The 12,678-nt window shown below is 47.4% G+C and overlaps 1 protein-coding gene across 4 annotated transcripts in view; it reads left to right on the top strand.

Annotated features, from left to right (window-relative positions):
* Positions 1-12,678, top strand: part of LOC143766094 (E3 SUMO-protein ligase ZNF451-like) — a 105,247-nt gene that overhangs the window by 32,112 nt on the left and 60,457 nt on the right. For 3 of the 4 annotated variants that reach the window (XM_077253483.1, XM_077253481.1, XM_077253480.1), the window contains exon 1: positions 4,313-4,669. The exons of the other annotated variant lie outside the window; for it this stretch is intronic. The gene's annotated coding sequence lies outside the window, so the exon portion shown is untranslated. Of the gene's footprint in view, positions 1-4,312; positions 4,670-12,678 lie in introns of those variants that run through there. 4 annotated transcript variants of the gene reach the window in all.

Here is a 12,678-nt window from a genome sequence, read left to right as displayed (position 1 = left end):
TCGCTCCTGTCAAACCAATCTAATCAGTTTTTATGAAGAGGTAAGCTTTAGGCTGGACCACGGTGAGTCATTGGATGTGGTATATCTCGATTTTTCCAAAGCGTTTGATACCGTGCCGCACAAGAGGTTGGTACACAAAATGAGAATGCTTGGTCTGGGGGAAAATGTGTGTAAATGGGTTAGTAACTGGCTTAGTGATAGAAAGCAGAGGGTGGTTATAAATAGTATAGTCTCTAACTGGGTCGCTGTGACCAGTGGGGTACCGCAGGGGTCGGTATTGGGACCTGTTCTCTTCAACATATTCATTAACGATCTGGTAGAAGGTTTACACAGTAAAATATCGATATTTGCAGATGATACAAAACTATGTAAAGCAGTTAATACAAGAGAAGATAGTATTCTGCTACAGATGGATCTGGATAAGTTGGAAACTCGGGCTGAAAGGTGGCAGATGAGGTTTAACAATGATAAATGTAAGGTTATACACATGGGAAGAATGAATCAATATCACCATTACACACTGAACGGGAAACCACTGGGTAAATCTGACAGGGAGAAGGACTTGGGGATCCTAGTTAATGATAAACTTACCTGGAGCAGCCAGTGCCAGGCAGCAGCTGCCAAGGCAAACAGGATCATGGGGTGCATTAAAAGAGGTCTGGATACACATGATGAGAGCATTATACTGCCTCTGTACAAATCCCTAGTTAGACCGCACATGGAGTACTGTGGCCAGTTTTGGGCACTGGTGCTCAGGAAGGATATAATGGAACTAGAGAGAGTACAAAGGAGGGCAACAAAATTAATAAAGGGGATGGGAGAACTACAATACCCAGATAGATTAGCGAAATTAGGATTATTTAGTCTAGAAAAAAGACGACTGAGGGGCGATCTAATAACCATGTATAAGTATATAAGGGGACAATATAAATATCTCACTGAGGATCTGTTTATACCAAGGAAGGTGACGGGCACCAGGGGGCATTCTTTGCGTCTGGAGGAGAGAAGGTTTTTCCACCAACATAGAAGAGGATTCTTTACTGTTAGAGCAGTGAGAATCTGGAATTGCTTGCCAGAGGAGGTGGTGATGGCGAACTCAGTTGAGGGGTTCAAGAGAGGCCTGGATGTCTTCCTGGAGCAGAACAATATTGTATCATACAATTATTAGGTTCTGTAGAATGACGTAGATCTGGGGATTTATTATGATGGAATATAGGCTGAACTGGATGGACAAATGTCTTTTTTCGGCCTTACTAACTATGTTACTATTTCTATGTAGCTACATAGTGGGCCCCAAGAATAATTTTCTCTGGTGGGCCCAAGGTGCTCCTGTCCGACGCTGCTCCCGATCATGCTCAGTGCGTCTCTCTGAAGCGGGAACACGGACACCCAACTTGAGAGGATCAATACAGTGAGGGGAAGAAGCCGCGCATGAGCGAGGAAAGTATAGAGCTGGCGATGACGCCAGTGCTTGTAAGTCATGTTATCACATCCAGAGGGGCATGATAACATCTAAGTGGGCTGATTAGTTTGGGGACACTAACGCCCCATTGACTTGGCAAAGCAATCATTTATATATTATAAACAGACTTTAGAAATACTTTTCTAAAGATCTATTTATGTGTGTAATGTAATAAAGGGACTGTTAGGCAGGGAATTTGTATATGCAGACACAACGGCTGGTGGTTCTGGGGTCTTGGGAGACCTGAAGCCAGATGGATTTCACATGATCCGCGTGATGGCCAGGTGCTCCCATTGACTATAAGGCGAGACCACCTTGATACGGCATTGAGCCAGCAAAAACAGCCAAACCTCAGCATGGTGTGATTTCCAGCCCCCTGTTTTGCTGGCTCATGACCGGCCTCCCATTATAGTCAATAGGAGCATCTGGCTGTATCAGGAAAAATGCTGGATCCTGTGGATTCCATTTTCCTAGACAAACAAGCCTGCCGGATTTCACAACACAAGTGTGAATGTAGCCTTACAGTGTGAATGACTTTAGATACTGCAGGTTCAGATGCAACATCTGGCCCAGCATCTTCACTGCAGTAACAAAACTATAACTCCCAGCAGGCCCTGAAGGTTTGAATCTGACAGGACATGCTGGGAGTTGTAATTTTCAGGGGGGTAAGGATAGCAATAGATCCTCTCAGCATGGCGGCAGTCTGGCTTGCCTGAAGCACATACCTCTTTCCTCAGCCAGGATCACACACAGTGAATGTCTGCCGCTGCGCTCTGCAGACTAGAGGTGGGCCGTGGGGGTCCTCACTGTCTGCCTCATGATCGAAAAGCAGGGAGCAATGAAGGTACATGTCAGGAGGCTGGGGTCAGGGTCACACTGTCAACGGCACAGGATGCCCAGCAGGCCCACATACAGGGCCGGACTGGGCCAAAAAAGCCGCCCTGCTACGCAAACCCCACCAGCGCACATACAACACTCCCCACCCCCAATCAGTGGATTTTGCTTTACTCGATTCTGCCCCTCACCACTCTCTTAAAGGAGATATTTGAAGAGTCACATGTGAATGGCGGCGCAGTGCGTATCATCGACCACAGCTGCTTACTTGGTGCTCTACAGAGCGCAGATTCTCAGGATCACGGTGGTCAAAATGATTTTTTTTTTCCACTTGTGTGCCGCGATCCAGAAAACTTGCCAGATGCAATGCAGCCACATTCCCTTACATTATAGGGCATTGTAGCTGCAGAATAATGGGATTATTGGCTGCACGCTGAATTGTGGCCAAAGTTGCAGAGTAGCCGCAGCAAAATATTACCTCAGTGCAGTATAAACGCTGCAATACAATTCATATACAGCATCTTACTAAGGCCTCGCTCACACGGCTGGAGAAATTGGAAAGAGAAATGTACTGTACATGCTGCTGTCTGGAGGGAGCGCCGCATGTCCATCTCCGCGGGTGAGACGCGGGCATCAGTGGACGCATAGTGGACAAGGGATTTCTTGAAATCCCATCCACTATGCTGTAACATCTGGACGCTTCAGGTTGGACGCTGTGCAAGTACACACCATCCAACCCACAGCATTTACTGTCTGTGTGCACGTACCCTTAGAGCTTATACTATATGACACAGGATTAATATTAGTAATTCTAAATATGCATATTATACAGAGGTCAGTAACAGAAGCTGAGAGCAAAAAGCCCTTGTGCAAGAATTGTGTACGGGTCCCCACCTCCAAATAACACGTCATGCCACAAGAAGGTGGTGTATACACATAATTCACACGTCCCACAAGCACCATGCACGCTCGTCACACAAGCAGCAGGCACACACGTCACACAAGCAGCACACATGCTCATCACACAAGCACCATGCACGCTCGTCACACAAGCACCAGGCATGCTCGTCACACAAGCACCAGGCACACACACATCACCCAAGCACCATGCAGGCTCGTTACACAAGAACCATGCACCCACATCACACAAGCAGCACACACGCTCATCACACAAGCACCATGCACGCTCGTCCCACAAGCACCAGGCACACACGTCCCACAAGCACCAGGCACGCTCGTCACACAAGCATCACGCACACACATCACACAAGCAGCACACACGCTTGTCACACATGCACGCTCGTCACACAAGCACCATGCACGCTCGTCACACAAGCAGAACACGCGCTCATCACCCAAGCACCAGGCACGATCGTCACACAAGCAGCGTGCACCCACATTACACAAGCACCATGCACGCTCGTCACACAAGCAAAAGGCACACACGTCCCACAAGCACCAGGCACGCTCGTCACACAAGCACCATGCACCCACATCACACAAGCACCATGCACGCTCATCACACAAGCACCATGCACGCTCGTCACACAAGCACCATGCACGCTCGTCACACAAGCACCAGGCACACACATCACACAAGCACCATGCACACACATCACACAGGCACCATGCACACACATCACACAGGCACCATGCACACACATCACACAGGCACCATGCACACACATCACACAGGCACGCTCATCACACAAGCACCATGCACGCTCGTCACACAAGCACCAGGCACACACATCACACAAGCACCAGGCACACACATCACACAAGCACCATGCACGCTCGTCACACAAGCACCATGCACGCTCGTCACACAAGCACCAGGCACACACATCACACAAGCACCATGCACACACATCACACAAGCACCATGCACACACATCACACTTGCACCAGGCACACATGCAGGCTTGGATTGGCCCACCGGCCCCTGACTCCGACAGTCTCCCTCTTCTCAGTATCCCTGCCCTGATTTAAGCCCCGCCCCTCCCCGCTCAAAAGAGGGGAGAAAAGCTGAGCTTCTGCCAGCAGCCTCCTGCATTGCCTGGTATGACACAGGGTGGGGGCAGGATCTCTCCCTTCTCTCTCTCCCTCCCCCGGGTCTCTGGCTAGGATGGGGGGAGGGAGGCTCAGCACAGCCATTTCCCTGAGCTGCACTAGAACTAGATGCTCCTGACCTGGAGCCGCTCACTGCAGTAAGCCCCGCCCACCAGCAGGGACCGGTCAGGCGGCGGGAGCGCGGGAGAGCTGTGCAGCCACTGCTGAAGGAACAGAAGACCATGGCGCCTCTCTCCCACGCTGCTGTCGGCACGGTCAGGAGGGGGAGGGGAGCTCCAGAGGACACAGTGCTGACCTGAAGTGAGTACTGGAGCTTCCTGTTTATGTCTCTATTCTGACCTTGTTCTGTCCTGCACCCCACAATAGCTGTTTGCCCCACACATCTGCGCTCTCCCTGCCCCCTCCACCCTTTCTGCTTTCTAGTTGCTGATATCACAATGTCTCCCCCACTGCTGTCCTGTGATGGTGACAGGAGATCCCCAGCTTCTTCACAGCGAGCTCCATCTACCTTATTTCTGTGTGTGTATAAGGCTATGTGCACACATTGCTGATTTTGATGCGTTTTTGCACGAGGCTGAAGTTGGTTTCTTATTCGGTAATTTTTTCTTTTTTTTTATAGGTTCAACAACAAAAAATAATCATCACAATAATAAAAGACAATGCAGCGAGGTGTCCTGATGTGAATACGCGTAAAAACGGCTACAAAAACAATAAAACTGGCACAAAAATGGGCATCAAAGTGGGCACCAAAGAGCGCTGAAGAAAGGGTTAAATGCCTTTGGGCCACTGATCTCACACTGCAGACATATAGAACAGGGCGCCCCGCATCCAAACCAGTTATTTCCAGCCTGGCCCAAGTGGGTTCTGGGCACCAGAACTGGCATCAAAGTGGGCAAACAGCCCATTTTCACAGATTTGAATAAGTAACTGATGTTTTTAAGGGGTTAAATGCCTTTGGATCACTGATACCACAGTGCATACATATAAAACAGGGAGCCCCACATCAAAAACAGGTCTCTTTAGCCTGGCCCAAATGGGTTCTGGGCATCAGAACTGGCATCACAGTGGGCAAACAGTCCATTTTCACGGATTTGAATAAGTAACTGATGTTTTTAAGGGGTTAAATGCCTTTGGGCCACTGATACAACACTTAAAATACACAGAAAGTGATGCCCTGCATCAAACCCAGGTCCCTCCAGCCTGGCCCAAAAGCGTTCTGGGCACCAGAATTGGCATCAAACTGGGCAAACAGCCCATTCTAGCAGATTTGAATAAGTAACTGATGTTTTTAAGGGGTTAAATGCCTATGGGCCACTGATCTGACACTTAAAATACACAGAAAGTGATGCCCTGCATCAAACCAAGGTTCCTCCGGCCTGGCCCAAATGCGTTCTGGGCACCAGAATTGGCATCAAACTGGGCAAACTGCTCATTTTCGCAGATTTGAATAAGTAACTGATGTTTTCAAGGGGTTAAATGCCTTTGGGCCACTGATCTGACACTTAAAATACACAGAAAGTGATGCCCTGCATCAAACCCAGGTCCCTTCAGCCTGGCCCAAATGGGTTCTTGGCACCAGAACTGGCATCAATGTGGGCACACAGCCCATGTTCACAGATTTGAATAAGCAACTGATGTTTTCAAGGGGTTAAATGACTTTGGGCCACTGATCTGACGATTAAAATTCACAGATAGTGATGCCCTGCATCAAAACCAGGTCCCTCCAGCCTGGCCCAATTGGGTTCTAGGCATCAGAACTGGCATCAAAGTGGGCAAACAGCCCATTTTCACAGATTTGAAGATAAGTGATTTTTTAAGAGGTTAAATGCCTTTGGGCCACTGATCTGACACCATTATTACATGCATTTTGATGCCCTGCATGAAATTCATGTCACTTTAGCTTTTCCCAAATGGGTTCTGGCCATGAGAATTGGCATCAAAGTTGGCATTGATGTTAATGATTTGAATAAGTAACTGAATTTTAAGGGGTTAAATGACCTTGGCCACTGATCTCACACCACTATTACATACACAGGCTGGAGACACACTAGCGATTTAAAAATCTGTTCTATTTATTGCAGGAAAGTCTGACGAATGCAATGTGAGTGTCAGACGTTTTTTGTGCGAGTACAATCTGACTTTTCACACCTAACACCCGATCTACATCCGACTGCAGTGCGATTTTAACATGAGATTTTACATACAGAAATGTTATTAATCATTTACACATAGTTTTAAAACGTAATATTCTTCAAAACGTGTATATATATATATTTTTATTTATATGCAGTATATATATATTCTAGATAGATAGATTAAAAGCAGGCAAATGATCAGCCACGTACATTTTAATCAGAGTGACAGGTTAGATTGCGATAGAATAGAGATATACACATAGAATAAATGTGTGTGTGTGTGTGTGTATATATATATATATATATATATAACGCTGATAGCGTCACTCTGTCCAAAGCCTTTATAGACTGCGCAAGCGCGACGCGACGCGTCTGCACAGTCTGGATCCCACAGTGTGATGCATCTGGGGAGGAGGATTGTGGCCCAGGAGATCCCGGTATGAGTAAGCACTGAACGCATACCGCGATCTCCGACGGAGAAGCAGAGATGCACCAGGAGGGGGAGGGTGAGCCATGCTATATTCACCTGTCCCCGTTCCACCGCTGGGTCTTCCGCATCCTCTGGCTGTCACATTCAGGTCAAAGGGCGCGATGACTTAATTAGTGTGCGCCCCCTGCCTCAACTGTCACAGCCAGAGGACACGGATGACAGAGTGGCGCACGGCGGTGGAACAGGGACAGGTGAATATCGCAAGTGCCGGGTGTGACGGGGCATGCGACAGAGCAGGAAGAGACACCACGCCAGTAATCAATCCAATAAAATTTATCGGAACAGGGAACTGGGACAACACAAATCAAAGTAATTCTGCAGTGTCCGTAATTAGTCTACAATGAGTCCACACAAAGGGAGCAGATCCGGGGGCGCCACCTGGCAATCCGACGCCATGGAAAAGAAAAATAATCCTGGGATGGGTTTACTGGATCTAACAGATGACGGACACAACACCATTCCACGTGGCAGCTTTTAACCCTCCATACACGGGCACCAGGATCTCGCCTCAGCATACGATCCCAGCCCTTCGCAAGTCACCACACAATTGAATCAGCCAACACATGAGTCTATTGTTCTGTGTCCTGGGATCCACCCCTCCATGGGGGAGGGCTCTCCCTTTTGGTTGTTGACTCAAGCCTGATTACATAGCAGTCCAGGGACACAGGCCGGGGGAGGGACACGATGTTTCACCGGGGGCCTTAGCCAGCGGCGACTCCAGCACCTGACCCCCATAGTGCGCTAGTGTCCCCGCCTGCTTAGGCACTCGGCACCCAGCGACGAGCGGGGAGTATGTAATTTTTTTTTTTTAAATCGCAGCAGCAGCATACGGGGCATATTATGCTATGGAGCATCTTATGGGGGCCATCAACGATGGGAGCAGCACATGACAGAATGGGGGCGCAGGATGGGAGCAGCACATTACAGAATGGGGGCGCAGGATGGGAGCAGCACATGACAGGATGGGGGGCAGGATGGAAGCAGCACATGACAGGATGGGGGTGCAGGATGGGAGCAGCACATGACAGGATGAGGGCACAGGAAAAGAGTAGCACATGACAAGATGGAGGTGCACAAAACAGGATGAGGACGCAGGATGGGGCTGCACATGACAGGAAGGGGGCGCAGGTTGGGAGCAGCATATGACAGGATGGGGGTGCAAGATGGTAGCAGCACATGACAAGATTAGGGGGCAGGATGGAAGAGGCGCATACCAGGATGGAGACCATATACCAATATAAATGCTCGCCACCCGGGTAACACCAAGAAGACCAAAAACGAGCGGCACTGTCTGTGAAACGAGGTTATCCAAAAATTTCGGGCCCAGGTATTAATGAATAATAGTCCTAGCATCAGCCGTGTATCAAGATCATAGGTGCTCTTCTGAAAATACACGAAAATCCATGACCATATGCAAGAAGAAAGAGAAGGCACTCACCGATCTAAAATTCCCAACTTTATTTCATCTTCATGTTAAAAAAAATACTGACCCGTGGAAGCGCATGCACAGCACGAAACGGCCGTCGTCTATCCCTGCTGACAAGAACTCCGCTCCTCACTCCCCCGGCCATGGAATGTTTTTAACATTAAGATGAAATAAAGTTGGGAAATTTAGATGGTTAAGTGCCTTCTCTTCCTTCTTGCATATGGTTATATATATATATATATATATATATATATATATACATACTGTATATATATAGTCTTTATATTGCAGAGAGAGATACATAGAAGAATAGCCGGTAATTCATTTGTCAGCCTCTCTAAAATCACTGCTGGAGCCGACAGGATAGAAGACCTGGTTTACATACACTAAGTAGATGCAGAATAGTTAGATATGTACTGTATATGTCAGTGATCAATACAATTAGTATAGTGTGTGTGCAAATTAGAGGACATGTATGTAATTAATAAAAGATTATTTTGGGGGGAAAAAATGTTGCGGGCTCACGCGTAATTTTCCAATCCAGAGAGGGAAAGCCAGCGACTGGAGGCCAATGTTTATAGCCTAAGAAGGGGTTAATACCCATGGATCTCCCCAGGCTATGAATATGAGCCCACAGCTGTATTTTTAGTGTTTACTGGCTATTAAGATAGGGTGTCCCCCAAAAATGGGGTACCCTTATAATTAAATTCCAGAAAAGGCTATGCAGACAGCTGCGGGCTGATATTCATAGCCTATGAAGGGGCCATGGATATTGACCCCTCCTGGCTACAAACACTTGCTCTCAGCCTCCCCAGAAAAGTCGCATTTTTAAGATTCGCCAATTTCAGCACTTAGCCTCTCTCTTCCCCCTGCCCTGTATCGGTGGTATATGGGGTAATAGTTTGGGGGTTGATGTGACCTTTATATTGTAAGGTCACATCAAGCCCGGCTTGGTAATGGAGAAGTGTCAAGAAGACATTTATCCATTGCTAATCCTATAGTTGTTACAGGTTCAATAAAGACACAGCCAGGATAAAGTCTTTTAATGAAATAAAACACTAAACACAGTTTTTCATCCTTATTATCCAGCTAGTACATACGGCGCCCTTGTTCTCCTGTAATTAAAAAAAAACAACAAAAAAAACCAACAACTATATACCATACCTGTCAGTCGTTCTGTCCCACGCAGTAATCCATATCTGGGGAAAATACAGTTTGCAACTAGGAACGGTGCTGAAATGCGACCGCCATGGCTGCAAACTACTGGTGAATGAATGAGATGATGCCAGCGCAGCTTCAGAGACTAGCGCTGACGTCACTGAGTCAGCCCTCCCTTCCAGCCTGAACTGCAATGAACTCTGCAGAGTGGGAAAATGAACTGGCATTTTCCCACGCTCCATAGTTCAGCGCGGGTCAGGCCAGCAGGGAGGGTAGACTCAGTGACTTCACCGCTAGTCACTGAGGCTGCGATGGCAGCATTTCCTCATTCCGCAGTAGTTTGCAGCTGGGCTGGTAGCATCTTACCACAGTCCTGGTTGCAAACTGTATTTTCCCCAGATATGGATTACTGCGTGGGGCAGAACGACAAACAGGTATGGTATATTGTTGTTTGTTTTTTTTTTATTCATTACAGGAGACCGAGGGTCTCTCAGGAATTAGCTGAATAATAAAGATGGCAAACTGTGTATTGTTTTATTTAATTAAAAGACTTTATTCTGGCTGTGTCTTTATTGAAACTCTAACAACTATAGGATTAGTAATGGATAGCTGTCTTATTGACACCTCTCCATTACTAAGCCGGGCTTGATGTGACCTTACAATTCAAAGGTCACATCAACCCCCAAACTATTACCCCATTGCCACCGCTACAGGGCAGTGGGAAGAGAGAGGCTAAGTGCCATAATTGCCATAAATCATGCAGCTGCGTCAACAAAAACGAAATCTCTGAGCAGTCACAAATACTTGGAGATTTCCCGAGCAACAAGTATATTCGCTCATCACTATTAACTACCTGCAAAAAACACTTGATGAACTTTCGATAGTAGTTTGCAAACCCCAAGAAGCGTTGCAAATAGTGATGAGCGAGTATACTTGTTGCTCGGGCTTTCCCGAGCACGCTCGGGTGGTCTCCCGAGTATTTGTGACTGCTCAGAGATTTAGTTTTTGTTGATGCAGCTGCATAATGTATGGCTGCTAGCCAGCCTGAGTACATGTGGGGGTTGCCTGGTTGCTAGGGAATCCCCACATGTAATCAAGCTGGCTAATAGCTGTAAATCATGCAGCTGCGGCAAGGAAAACTAAATCTCTGATCAGTCATAAATACTTGGAGACCACCCGAGTGTGCTCGGGAAAACCCAAGTAACGAGTATACTCGCTCATCACTAGTTGCAAACCCTTCAAGTCGCGGGGCTGAACCCAATCACTAATAGCCTGCACCTTCTTGGGATCCATGCGAAACCCCTCATTGGAAACAATCAAACCCAAAAATGCTACCTCCTGTACAAAAAAATTAACATTTCAAATTTTGAAAAAAGTAGTTTTTCCCTGAGTTTATGAAGGACAGTACGCAACTAGTGCAAATGGGTTTCACTGTCAGGGGAGTAAACCAAGATGTCGTCAAGGTAAATAACCGCAAAGCGAGCGATCAGATCAGCAAACACAACATTAATAAAATTTTGAAAAATGGCCAGGGGTGTTTGTTAGCCCGAAGGACATAAACAGATTCTCAAAAAGAACTTCTCAAGTGAGAAACGCCGTCTTCCACTCGTCTCCATCTCAAACACTTATCCAATTATAGGCTCCCCACAAATCCAACTTTGAAAATCATTTGACCCCAGACAATTGGTTACACAAGTCAGGAATCAGAGGAAGTGGGTAAGTGTTTCTCACAATGATTTTGTTGAGTTCCCGAAAGTCGAGGCAAGGACTCAAACCACCATCTTTTTTCTTTACAAAGAAAAAGCCAGCTGCCACAGGAGAAACATAAGGGCGGATATGCCCCTTACGAAGACTCTCGGCAATATACTCCTTCATGGCCAGCCGCTCAGGACAAGACAGATTAAACAAACGGGCCTTGGGCAATTTAGCCCCAGGAATTAAATTGATGGCACAATTAAAAGATGGATGTGGCGGTAGAACCTCAGCCTCGCTTTCAGAGAACACGTCTTCAAAGTCCTTCAGGTACTCCGGATTAGCTTCCAGACCGAAAGACAACACAGATACAGACTTCAAGGACTTAGGGTACCGTCTCACAGTGGCACTTTGGTCGCTACGACGGCACGATCCGTGACATTCCAGCGATATACATACGATATCGCTGTGTCTGACACGCAGCAGCGATCAGGGACCCCGCTGAGAATCGTACGTCGTAGCAGATCGTTTGGAACTTTCTTTCGTCGCTGGATCTCCCGCTGTCATTGCTGGATCGGTGTGTGTGACACCGATCCAGCGATGTGTTCGCTTGTAACCAGGGTAAACATCGGGTTACTGAGCGCAGGGCCGTGCTTATTAACCCGATGTTTACCCTGGTTACCATTGTAAATGTAAAAAAACCCAAAACTCCATACTCACATTCCGGTGCCTGTCACGTCCCTCGCCGTCTGCTTCCCGCACTGACTGAGCGCCGGCTGTAAAGTAAAAGCAGAGCACAGCGGTGACGTCACCGCTGTGCTGTGCTTTACGGCCGGCACTGACACAGTCAGTGCGGGAAGTCGCCGGCGGCGGACGTGACAGACATCAGAAGGTGAGTATGTAGTGTTTGGTTTTTTTTACATTTACAATGGTAACCAGGGTAAACATCGGGTTACTAAGCGCGGCCCTGCGCTTAGTTACCCGATATTTACCCTGCTTACCCGGGGACTTCGGCATCGTTGGTCTCTGGAGAGCTGTCTGTGTGACAGCTCTCCAGCGACCACAGAACGACTTACCAACGGTCACGGCCAGGTCGTATCGCTGGTCGTGATCGTTGGTAAATTGTTTAGTGTAACGGTACCCTTAGATAAGGACTATTGAACAATTTCCTCAGTAACCCAGTTAATAACGGATTTGATGCTGTAACCAAGGCATTCCCAACACCAACCCACTATATTTGCCCACTTTGATGCTAATTCTGGTGCCCAGAACCCATTTGGGACAGGCTGCAGGCACCTGGGTTTGATGCAGTGCATCACTATTTGTGTATTTTAAGTGTCAGATCAGTGGCCCAAAGCCATTTAACCCCTTAAAAACAGCAGGTCCCTATTCAAATCTGTTAAAATTG

Source organism: Ranitomeya variabilis, chromosome 4 (genome assembly GCF_051348905.1).
Source record: "Ranitomeya variabilis isolate aRanVar5 chromosome 4, aRanVar5.hap1, whole genome shotgun sequence".
Lineage (NCBI taxonomy): Eukaryota > Metazoa > Chordata > Amphibia > Anura > Dendrobatidae > Ranitomeya > Ranitomeya variabilis.
The sequence above is the reverse complement of the archived record's forward strand: the minus strand, read 5'-3'. Positions and strand labels throughout refer to the sequence as shown.